General features: G+C 35.9%; 2 long non-coding RNA genes across 2 annotated transcripts; both read right to left on the bottom strand.

Moving 5' to 3' along the window:
* Window positions 1–1,006: 1,006 nt before the first annotated feature.
* LOC138905625 (uncharacterized) lies at window positions 1,007–1,769 on the bottom strand. Its single transcript, XR_011413572.1, has 2 exons — window positions 1,676–1,769; window positions 1,007–1,242 (listed from the first exon to the last, which is right to left on the bottom strand). It is a non-coding gene; the product is annotated as an uncharacterized lncRNA (long non-coding RNA).
* A 5,852-nt stretch (window positions 1,770–7,621) lies between these two features.
* LOC104112313 (uncharacterized) lies at window positions 7,622–12,049 on the bottom strand. Its single transcript, XR_011409073.1, has 2 exons — window positions 11,519–12,049; window positions 7,622–11,158 (listed from the first exon to the last, which is right to left on the bottom strand). It is a non-coding gene; the product is annotated as an uncharacterized lncRNA (long non-coding RNA).
* Window positions 12,050–13,072: the final 1,023 nt, after the last annotated feature.

Below are 13,072 nucleotides of genomic sequence, written 5' to 3'. Positions count from 1 at the left end.
TTGCACCAAAATTTGCGGAGAAGTCATAAATATAGTAATGAACCTATACCAAGCTCCGTAACCAAAATCCGAACCCGGTAGCAGCAAAGTCAAACTTTAGTTAAATCTTTAAAGTCTTTAAACCTTTAAACTTCAAATTTTTGACAAAATGCGATAACTCGAGTTAGGGACCTCTGAATTCGATTTCGGGCATACGCTCAAGTCACAAATCACGATACAGACCCACTGGGACCGCCAAAATACGGATCTGAATCCGTTTGTTCAAAATATTGACCGAATTCAACTCAAATAGATTTTTAAGGCATAAAGTCACATATAATCAATTTTTTCACATAAAAGCCTTTCGAAAAAATACACGAATTATGCACGCTAATCGAGAAAGGCTAAAAGAAATTGTTTGAGGTTTCGAAATATAAAATTAAGGTTTAAAACTCTAGATGACCTATCGGGTCATCATAGATTTTCTACATAATAGTTCAAAAACGAAAGTTTTAATAGATAAAGTTTTAGTTGATTTCAATATCTAAAATATTAAGAAATTAATTAAACGACTATTTTATTGAGCGTGAACTCTATATTAAAGGATAAAAAAACGAAAAATATTTCGCTAAAGGTATTCGTGCACGTTGCGCATATTTTTTAAAAGATCACATAAATATTATCAAAGAATGTATTTGAATTATAAAAATAATTAATACAAAAAATTAATTCTAGAAAATAGTGATTGCGATTTAACTAACTCGGTAAAGGAAAGAAATCTTACATCAATAAAAGCCCACATATTATTAAATTTTACTTAAACGATATAACTGCCACATTTTAATTAATTGTCAATTTTCATGCATCACACAAATAAGTTGGGATAGACTATATTAAAATAAATTCTTATTTTCATTCTCAGTTTTGCTTATCATTATTTCATTCCAATATTAAATATTTTGTCATTAAAATTGTATGTATATGTAGAGTTTGCAAAAAAAAAAAGAGAGAGATTCAAACCCTCAGATCCTCTTATAAACTGGTTTGATTAATCTATGAAGTAACTATCAATAGTACAATGAGCCTCTATTATCTTAACAGGTGAAATTTGTTGTATTTATTTCATTGAATTAGGTAAGAACATAAAGAATAGTCCCGTACAAGATATGCAAAAATATTTAAAATGAAACATGTTCATGGCTAAGTTCTCCATCATCAGATTTTTCACTTCTCCTAAGCAGTTCATCTTGCTGGTTCCATTCCCTGCATTTTCAAAGACATAAAAATTAGAATAATATTACTAAAATTACAAGGTTAGCGTCTAATTCTCCTCCTTCCATTGCCATTGAATTAATCAAACTTAATAGGTCGTTTGGGGAAATAAAACTTGTCCTCATTTTAAGACAACATTTTTAAAAAAAAATGATTCAACTGCTATATATATTGACAGTGTAAAGAAATTTTACACAACTAATGAATTTAAATATGTTGTTCTACCATGCATGTTTCTTATCGTACTAATTTTCAAGTGACTGCTTCAACTTATTATACAGTTACCTATTATTATCTTTTAAATGATGTAATAGTGTATATATATGTATACAAATTATTTTACACTGATGGTGTATACTAGTTAATTAAACTCTTTTTTAAAAGATCAGGAGTAGGATACTGAAACAGGACGAGACATGCATACAGTAAAACGAATTAGGCATGGTTTGGTTGAACGTTGGATATTTGTTAAACTTCTTGAGAGGGCAAGAGGAAAGTGGAAGAATTGGTATATTTTGTGCAATTGCAAATCCATCCACATATTTGATAGAATACCGTGTTTCAGAGTTGACTATATATACTAAAAACAAGTATAAATAGAATTAATAATATTAATTTCAAAACCCAATATGTCTAGTTCATCACTCGACTAGATCTATAACTTCTTGCAAGGCACATATTGGTGTTTATATCAACTCTTATAGTATATATTTTCTCCATTCTCTTTTACTAGTCCATTATACTAAATATATAAATTTTCATATTTACTTGTCCTTTTAGCAAATCAAAAAAGATCTATTATTTTCTTCCATACCCACAGTTTTCAAATTTATTGGAGTTGCAACTTTAATAATTATTGTCAAGGATAGTTTAGTAATTATACAAACCCTTAATAAATAGAATAGTAAAAGAGAAGAGAGACAGTATTAATTATAACTAATTAAGTTTTTATTTGTGAATTTTAAAATTAGATTAATTGAGTAGGTGCAAATGAAATAAATATTCTCCTATCCATCAACGGGATTTTGATGCCCTCCGACTCCTGCAATAGCACGTTTTTTCTTTTCTTTTTCGTCCAAATTAAATTCTCGCAAGACCTGTCAAAGCACATGACGTTTTTTCTTTTCTTTGTTTATTTTTTTGAACTGTCAAGAACTTCTCTTTTGATTTGTTCAGGTCTTCTCTTTTTATAATCTCTTATCTTAAAGGAGTAACTGAGCTTGGTCTAGGGGCAAAATTTTGACTATATATTATGTCACACGTACGCCACACGGTAGTCCTCTTAGACCTAGTTTTATTTTGTTGCAGAAAGGAATAAACAAATAGTAGAAATAAATGTGTCTACTCTTCAATAGCTTAACTTGTCACAATTTAAAATTTAAAATGGTATAATGAAGTATCACTATTAATAATCATCAAAATTTGCGTTTACATATTTGTAAAAAGTCAATCACACGCATGAATGTAACGTGAGAGGACTCGTTGTATAAATAGTAAATGATTATAATTAATTAATAGACATGCGTGTGTGTCTATATTTTCTCTATTAACACCCTAAGTTTATAGATGAGATGTAATACAATTCGTACTCCTTTAATTTCACTATGTATTTGAACTGTCTTATATTGCTTTCTAAATTCTAATAAGTGTTGTTCTCGTCAGAAGCATATGATAAAATTAAAATGATAGAGTAGTTGAAGGGTCGTAAATTTTATTTCTTCCCAGACTCGTTTTACTTCTGTCTTTTTCTCTTGAAATAGAAAGAGCAAAGTATCATTTTCAGAAATTGCCAGCAAACTCTGAAATTTGTGCTTTGAGTTTTATGTGTATCCCAAGATGTGCAAAATTTAAAACTGCTCGTGAAAACAGTCGTTGCTAAATTATATTTTATATAGGTATAAAGCTAAACCGCTAGTTCTTCCTATACACACCATATCAGAATAAACTAAACCACTAATCCTTCCTATACACACCAAATCACAATGTGCAAGGACCTTGTTGATCTAAAACGATATAGTTGTATTTGTAACGTGGTTTATAAATAAGGAAATCGATTTGATCCAAAAAGCGATAAAGAAATAAGATTAAAACTAAGATTTAACGACTGAGATTAAAAAAAGATAACATGCTTGATTTTGAAGTAAGCCTTTCCGAAATCATAGACGGAAATAATAAGAAAACAATGATAAAGCTGTTACTCTGAGAGCTAAATAGTAAAATGTGAGAATCAAAATAGTAAAGTATAGCTTTTTCGTACAGATTTTCTTCTCTTAGTATGGCTTTTAACCCCACTATTTATAGCTCTATCTAGGGAAACAAGATCCTAGTATCAAACCCCTATTTAAATGAGAATAAAAGTGATATTGATGAATATATAAACAACATGCCTTGAATGCAAATATTCGCTCATTTAATGTTAGTGAATATTCCCTAATTGAATGTTATCTGATGGCAAACCTCTGAACTTCTATCATTGAGTACATTCTCTTCGAAATTTATCCGGTACTGGTCACACCTGTTGTATACGGTATTGGTTGTTTCCCGGCTCGTCATTTACCTATCTTCGGTTCCACGTGTCATGTTACCATTCGACAATCTGTTATCAACCAATTTTACCACATACAAATAGTCCCCCTACTTTTTGGTGACGTAACTTAGTGTTACCGGGAAGTAGGTAAAGATTCCTTTCTTGGCGGAAAAGTTCCTGAACAGTCTCTGACGCTTGAAAGGACGAACGCCTTCTCGTATTTAATACCGCGAATACGTATTGCCCCGCAATTCAACAAATATTTCGCCGATTTTCAAGGTAATCATGACCACAATTTATGCCGTCTATAACTTCTCTGCTATTCATCATTTTTACTTTTACAACTTTTATAAGTCTTTCTTCTTTTCTGCATTTGCTTAGAAACCTTTCACACCTTCAACTTTCTCATAATTTTTTTTTGAAAACCTTTTACCACTATGTCTTCTTACATTGCTTTCTTCAGAAACAACGGCCATCTCTTCGGTGGAGGCCCGAAGAAAAACAAAGACAAGGAGGTCGACGTCAAGTCTGATCCTCCCACTGTTAGCACCATCATACCATATCATCTCAGCATCGCAATGATCTTCAAGAAAAATCCCTTCTGCAACTTCTCAAGGCCACCGGTTTTGGCTAGTTCGTAGGTATCCTACCTCCATTTGCCCGTCTAGTATCCCAATTGTGAAGGAGGACTACAACTGCCCTAATATTGAAATCCTCACCCCAGATATGGTAAAGCAAGTTACCTACTCCAAGGCATGGACCAATGGGTTTAGAAAATTCTAGAAATTACAATTTCAGAATCCCGACGGTGGAAGGAAATGTCCCTCTAATACGGGTGGAAGGCCAAGCACCATCGTAAGCTAAGTCCTTCTTTCTTTTATTCTCGTTTGGACACAATAAATCTCATGAATAAATTGCTAACTCCATTTTTGCCTAATACAGGGCTTCTGAGGGGCTCTGTCATCTACCCCGAAGTCGACACCTTAGATGACCCCGAGAAAGCTAGGAAGGTGTTGCAAAATGCCCTTGCCCGAAATAGAGCTCGTGGATTTGTCCAAGCCTCCGGTGAAGGTGCCTCCTCTCTGAGTCCCCAGTCCGAGAACAAGAACCGAAGAGAAGACGCTCCTCATCGGTTGTGCCTCAAGAGAAGAGGGCAAAGAAAATGCCATCTGAGCGTGCCACAGTGGTCCTAGTTGATGAAGGGGAAGCCAGTGATGAAGAGTCTTTCCTTCAAAGGAGATCTTTATCAGCTCAACCGGATGCTCAGCCGAGGGAGCTTCAAAATCCAACATTAGAGGAAACTCAAGCGCTTTGAGGGGAGATAGACCTAGTCGAGAATGTTGATTCTCGCTTCACGACTACAATTATTGTCTCTGGTCCAAGGGGTTCAGACCTTGAGCCTCTTCTGCCCCCAACCACCAAGCAAATAACAATCAACACCGACGTTAGATGCTCTTTCGCCAACAACACCAACTGCATCTCCTCTACCGGCACCAGCTAATCAAGAAAGGGATGCCTCTCCTCCTCGGTCTCCTGACCACGGGAACTTAGGGAGTACCTATGCTATACCTTCTCAAGATCCCCAAGGGAGGCGAAGCGCCACCCTTTCAGTTTTGAAGAAGTGTCATTTCCTTTCCAGGCCGGTGGAGCTTGCCAACTATATGAAGTCGTTGGCCTTGGCGAAGGATTAGAAGAAGATGGGCACCCTTTCTGGGGAGTGCCTGATAAGTAACAATATGCACTGTTTGGCGGATGTACCATACTAGTTTCCTCCTATCTTTTTTTCTGCTTACGTGTTACAATGGTAATACTAGCTTTAACCTTCTCTTTATAGGCCAACGTTCTTGCTTCTGACGACCTGCAAAGGTAGATCCTTGACAAACAAGGACTTGCTTCTGATCGGGATCAACTCTTACCTGAATGGAACCAGATTGTCGTGCATCTCCCGGTGCTGGTGGCAAATGTTACAGAGATGGACGAGCTTGAGGCCCGGTTATAGTAGAGCGAGTAAGATGGGATGACCCACAACCAAGAAGCTGCTCAATTACATGAAAAGCTTAAAAAACTAATGCTAAGTGGGTTGAACTTCACGCTGCTACCATCTTTGTTGTCGAGCATGAGTCTACCTTTGAGGAGAAAATCAATAACTTGAAGGCCAACTTGCGCTGCAAAACCGAAGAGGCCAACGCTGGCGAGGAGAAGAGGGCAAAAAATAGAAGAGGCTCATGGAGTAAAACTGGCTCCACTCATTTTCAAATGTTGAGCTTGACTCATGCCTTGGCGCCATGAGAGCCGAAAGAGAAGGGCTTCAGGCCGAAATCAAGAAACTCCGAGCAAGACTCCAGGACCAAGAAGATTCCCTCGTCTTCGAGAAGACTTACACCATGTACCACATGAAGAGGAAGACCTTTGAGATGGCCAAAGCTAGCATTGCCGATATTGATGATTGCATTGCCAAGGCCCGAAAACTAGAGTTGACTGCTCGTGAAAATCTTCCTACTCGGCCCATTGCAAATGACTTCTCGAATACTAGTTTCGAGTATTTGGGAACCGAAGGGGAGCCTAAAGAAGATAAAGGCCCTGAACGGGTTCATGTCCCCAATAAAGTCGTCTGAGCTGTCATACCTCTTTTTCCAAAGATAGAGAGTTTTTCCAATTAAAGTGATATAATTCAAAATGAGACTATTTATTTAATTAGAGTCACCACTTGGAATAATTATTATGGTTTTTCAAGTCACCGGTTTATTTTAAAATCCCAAATCGAGGAAATTGACTCTATTTATGGTCTGCGGACAGAGAAGATCGGGTAAGGAATTCTGATAATTCGGGAGAAGATGTGAGGCACTCCCGAGTTTCGTGATTTTAGCACGGTCGCTTAATAATTAATATTTGGCTTAATTATCTTAATTATTATATGTTTAAAACTTTTTATGCGTTACCACTTCTATACCGCTTTTAATTATTTTAAATAATTATATAATTATTTGAACAATTCACGGTGTCGCGCACTTGTCGCAAATCACGCCACGTGAAACGTAGCCGTGATTCACAACATGTTTATTTTAATAATTTGAAGTTGTGGTCAAGCAGCGTGAATGCGCACTTGAGTTGGGATTTACGTATCATGACTATGCCACGGGAACTGTACCCATAGTCAGGATGATTTTTTATTAATCATATTAGCGTGTTCTTGAATGGTTTACTTTCCTAAAGCTACTTTGAGATTAAATTGTGCCAGGTAGTATGAAATTCATTTAGAGTCATATATATGATTTGATTGAGTACCTATGAAAAATGCATCTGGAACTTAACCGTTGTGATTTATTTAAGGAAGATTGATGAGTGATGTAGAGAAGAAGCCTTATTCTATTTTACTTAATTTCTAAAGTCAAATAAAAAGAAGTTGAGTAGGAACCAGTTCGGGTTTTAAAGGCACATTTGTGATGGATATTGTTACACAAACAAATACTCTCTCACGCCTCCTGTAAATCTCAAATCCAATTAAACATTAATCAAACTTATGACTTGATGCTATTGCCTTTCAAATCTTTATTTAGCATGTGACTCTCAACTTTAGATCTTACTCTAAATGAATAAGCATATCCATACTTCAACATACTTGAGCACAGATCTGTTGGTATATAAATTAATTCTCAAAATCACAAGTCGCACAAGTAAACTCATTATAAATTAAATCTAACACATGAGGAATCTGTTGAAACACTCAAAGGCAAACAAACATTGAATCGACAGCTAGACACTATTTCAAGTAAGAAACTGTAACGATTCCAGGAATCGTCATGAGAATGGAAAACAAGAATTAAAAGAAAGAAAGAAAGAAAATGCAGAGAAAAATAAATACTCAATTTTCATTCAACATAGCTATGAAAAAGGAAATACATGGAAATAAATAAGACAAGGCTCCTAATAAATGGGACACGTGGCAACTAATCCTATAGCCACTTGTAGGGACTGAAAGTGAAATAAGTACATGACTCAATTACAATAACAAAATGTAGACTAAACTATAATAACAAAACATTTTCTTCCATTCGTTACAATCCATCACCCTTAAAACAACCTTGTCCTCAAGGTTAGAAAAATTGAAATTTGAAAATGGGTGATTACTGTGAGGCACTTTTAAGTTTCTTGTCCTAGTGAGAATTCTTGAGCTTGTACTTAAAAAATTCATTCTTAACAAATTCATAGTGTAGGGAGAAAATAACATGAGCAGGGATATCTTTATTCTTTTTACCTAGTATTTATAAACTTCCTGCCAGCAATTGCAAGGACCACCATCATACAAAGATAAAGGCTTTTGACAGATTCCTCCACTTCATGGCTTACAACAGAACCCTTGATGTTTTAAACCAATATTCTATGAAAGAATGTTTGTTCCCTTCTCATGTTGGGTCTCAATGTTTGCTTCTGGTGTTGCACGATTTGGAGTAATTGCAAAAACACAAAGTGCCTCTAATACAAGCATTTCTATATCAATGAAAATCTTCTTTAGCCCCTAAGGAATGTAGTACTGTCTACTGCATAGCTCTCACTCTTACAGGCCTCTACTGACTTCACAGAGGAATTCCACAAAGGTCTTTTGAACATAGCTTCTAAGGAGTGAACTGGTAGCACTTTCATAGTAGTTCTTTCCCTGTTGAAACCACTCCAATAAGCAGCTGATTGCATATCTACTGTAGCAACATCTCCAATTATTACGATACTATCATAAGCAAAATCATGATTCTCATATCATGTGTTCCACTTTAAAGATTGGCCAGCAATGGCATTCACACTCGATAGTCCATAGCCCTTACCAAGATCAAACGTGAAAACACTTTCCTCACCCCACCAAAAGACAAAGGCTTCAGCTACTACCACTTTGTGATAATCTTCTCCAGCACGAAATGATACCTCAAAATTAGTCGAGGAAACAGATATAGCCTTAATAAGCTTGAGAGCTTCTTCTAGGAAACCAACTCTGCCAAGATAGATATTACTCACAGTAGGCAACACCTCATCACTGACCTCCAACCTTGATTCAATAAAGGTTCCTCCTCCCAAATTGTAAGCCACAATAACTTTTCTATTCGAACCTCTAAACTGCCTAATACTTGTTACAGAACAAATGAACTGTTCAATATTGCACAGAATAATCAAGGGAGATACTATATCTGTGATCTCTTCATAGCATCTGATAAACCTAATCCTAAGAATTAAAGCAACAACCCAAGCAAGCGCAACAACTAAGGTATCAACTTCCAAGCAAAGACTGCAGAGTTAACAATCAAGGATTGAAAGTTCCCAGTAGAATCAATCTCAACAGAATGACTGACTTCAGAAGAAGGGAAATAGAGAAATATAGAGGAAGAGAGATAAATAGATAAATGGGAAGATTGATAGATAAAGAGATATAGAAATAGAGATAAGGTGACGGAGAATAGGATGAGGAGAAGAATAAATTGTAAGGAGATTCTCAAAATGATTATGTAAGAAATGATCACTCTTCCGTGAAGAAGAGTTTGCGAGAGCACATGATAAAAACCTGGTTGCTAGTACCCTCATCTTCCCTGTGCCCAACAAGGTATCAATGTGATTCCAATGAAAACAAGCATGTATAAGCATCCTAATGTGGACATAAAACTAGCAGTAAAAGAACTTTGTATTGATTCATCCGAATCAAACATACCTCGAGCTAAATCAGTTAATGTTATTGCCACGCCCACTTCAGATGCTTCATTTGATTCACTCACAGATCCTACTAGCAAATATCTAGTGAGATTCACTTGTCTAGCCCAAGCAAAAGTAATGTCGCAACATAATGAAAGAGGAGGGCCAACGACCATATTCAATGTTAATTCCTCCAGGTTAAATACAATGTGCATCTGGAATGACTTTGTCTCCTCTGTCTCGTCATTCTTGAATTTGACCATAGCAATAGCTTCTTTTCGACTCACCACACTATCACAAACCATCTTGTCATGAACCGGATTAATTGTCTTGAACCAACTTGTCACGTTGTTCTTGAAGCGCCTGTGAGTTATTATCTTGAGTCGTTCACTTTTGTTCAACTCCTCTCGCATGGCCTGATTAATAGCACTAGAGAATCTTCCTCTTAGCTCAGATAGACAAAGTTCTGTTAATATAAAACTCTTCCAGTTGATTTCAATTTGAGCTTTGGTAAGAGCTTCATCGGTCAATGTCACGATACTAGCAGGAAGTCCCGCTTTTTCTCCCTGAAAATATTTATCAAACACCTGGGTCTCTTCATTTTCAGAATTTTCTTCATTGTCACTTTTGATCTCAATTGGTACCTCCTTATCCTTAGATAGAACCTCACCCTCCCTCGTTCTCATTGACCAAAATTCAGTAGGCAACACAGTTTTGTTCTTTTGAGGACATTCAAACACCTAGTACTTATTACAATTAGAAAATGCGAGGGATGTATGATGTATCTCGGTAATTTCAGTACCCAATACTGGCGTAGCAACTGGCGAAACAATTTCATTCAATTGGGGACTTTTATCAAGCACTTGGCGTCCATTGCTTTCTAAACCTTCATCATATTCATTGTCATCTTCTGTGGGAAAGTCCTCATCTCTATAAGCTGGTTTCGATGCATTTTGGTTAGGAATGGACAGTAAAGGAAACAATGGTGATACCAGGGAATCAGCAGTGACGTTCTGTGTTGGCAACCGTGGTGGCAATTTGTCAAACACCTGATCTTCCTTAATTTCTGAATGTTCGCTTACTAAATATTCCTCTTCCATTGTTGAATCATTGCTTGCTAAGGAACGATCAGTCTCAAAATGGTCATATAACCCATTTCAAATGCACCAAGAGGTGCTTTAAGTGGTTGAAAATTTATTTGTGAGCAATTAGTCCCCAAATAATCGGGACAAAAGTTGAGCAAGCTGTCTAGCCTAGCGGCAGTCATAGACACCAGAGAACCATCACGGAACTGAACGAAATAGAAGCCCGGATTGTTATTGTCGACCTGATAAGCATATGGAACCTGGTAAGAGTAAGCATTTGTGGTTGAATCGAGATAATTCTGCCCTCCATCCGCTGGGTTGAATCCACCAGTGAAATAACCATAGGAACCTCCATAAAAACTTAGAATTTATACCGGAATACTGATGATATGCATACGGGTCACAGAAAACCCACTGCTCACTCTCCGACCTTTGAAAGTCATAATGATTTGGTGAACTATTGAAGGTGCGGAAACGATTTTGATACCATTCTTCTGCAGTTTTTTGTTTGTTCTGTCAATAAAAGCTTGAATCTGCTGCTCGAATTGATTCTAAGCTCTGCCGGAATCCACAATTTTCTGTCTATCCTCCATTAACGAAGATGAACAGCCGAGAATCGTCGGCTCTGATACCAAATGTAACGATTCCCACGTTGGAATCGTTGAAAACAAGAATTAAAAGAAAGAAATAAAGAAAATGCAGAGAAAAACAAATACTCAATTTTCATTCAACATAGCTATGAAAAAGGAAATATATGGAAATAAATAAGACAAAAACTCCTAATAAATGGGACTAAATGGGACACGTGCCAACTAATCCTATAGCCACTTGTAGGGACTGAAAGTGAAATAAGTACAGGACTCAATTACAATAACAAAATGTGGACTAAACTATAATAACAAAAACTTTTCTTCCATTTGTTATAGAAACAGGAGTCCGGTCATCGATAAATACAACAAAATACAAAGGGCTCTTCTGAGTTTACCTCTTAGCTAAAGAGAGCAACATGAACAAGTTCCGGTACAGAACAACATCAAACAGCAACAAACATCCACAAAATTCGAGATTCAGCAGCCTTTTATAGATCCAGGGAGGAGGAATTTGAATTTTGAAACTTCAGTAATCAATTACTCCCCAAATCTTCTTCGAAATCCTAGTTTTCTTTTGTTTTTGGCCCTCTTTTTTTGTGATTTCAGATCTTCATTTGAGCGCTTTTTAGTGTGAAGGAAGTTAGGATGCGTGAATGAATGTGTATCCATGAATCCAAGAGAGGTGAGAATTGTGTGTGCAGAGATAGTGAATATCGTGTTTTTTTTTTTTTGCGTGAGTCTGGTCAATGCGTGAGAGGATAGGGGAATTAGGGGCGGCTAGAGTGTTTTTGTGTGAAGGGGGTGGATTATCTCTATCTCTGGTTTGGGGAGCTGGGGTCGTTTTTGTAAGTGAAGAAGAAGAAACGACGTAGTATTAATAAGGTACTACGTCGTTTGGGTGCCTGAAAGTTGAGGAGGCCGGACCAGGTAGAGAAATGGACTGGGGCGGGTAATGAGTTAGAATTGGGCCTGCTAAATCGGCACAACAGCCCTCGCCTCTCTCCTTCTTTGTTTTATTTTCAAATTTGAACACTTATTTAATACTCTAATTGTACCTATTTTGAACCTACAATTAAACTAATTAATTAGCTAAATTTGTGAATTAATGAAAAATTCTAATTAGTTAAAACCAAAATAAAATCCTTCAAACTAAAATGACTAATGATTTTGTGTGTGTGTGTGTGATTTTTATAATCTAGAAATACAATTAAATCATGCGCGTAAATGCAACTAAGATCTAAAAATGTAAAATATTTTTTTTTGTCATTTTTATGATATAAATTTTATTAAAGATGTACCAACATCAACACGCACAAAACAAATTAAATAAAAATAAAAAAAAATCCTAAAATTCTATAAAAATAAATAATAATAAAAAAATCCTAAAATTCTATAAAAATAATTAAAAGGTACTTTGAAATATTTAGGAGTAATTTTATATATTGAGCAAAAATTACATGCTCACATCCTCAACGTTGTGTGTGTTGTTAATATCATTAACTGCCATATCTGATTTCTACTAAGGAAAGAACCAAAACTTGTTAGCAATAAACAAATGAATCAAAGCAATTGTGCAACTGTCTATGCCCCACGGTGGGTACCAAACTGTTTACCACTAAAACGGTACAATTAAATTTGTAACGTTGTTATAGAAGCGAATCGATTTGATCCAAAAAGTGATAAAGAAATAAGATTAAAACTAAGATTTAGCGACTGGAATTAAAGAAAATAACATGCATGGTTCCGAACTCAGTCTTTGCGAGAGCAGAGGCAAAAATAATAATAAAGTAATGATAAAGTTGTTACTTCGAGAGCTAAACAGTAAAGAGTGAGAACCAAAATAGTAAAGCATAGCTTTTTCGTACATAATTTTTTTTTCTTACAATGGCTGTTAACCCCACTATTTATAGCTCTACCTAGGAAAACAAGATCTTAGGATCAAGTCTTCT

The sequence above is a fragment of the Nicotiana tomentosiformis genome, chromosome 1 (assembly GCF_000390325.3).
Source record: "Nicotiana tomentosiformis chromosome 1, ASM39032v3, whole genome shotgun sequence".
NCBI classification, from domain to species: Eukaryota; Viridiplantae; Streptophyta; class Magnoliopsida; order Solanales; family Solanaceae; genus Nicotiana; species Nicotiana tomentosiformis.
This window is presented reverse-complemented; position numbering and strand designations above follow the sequence as displayed.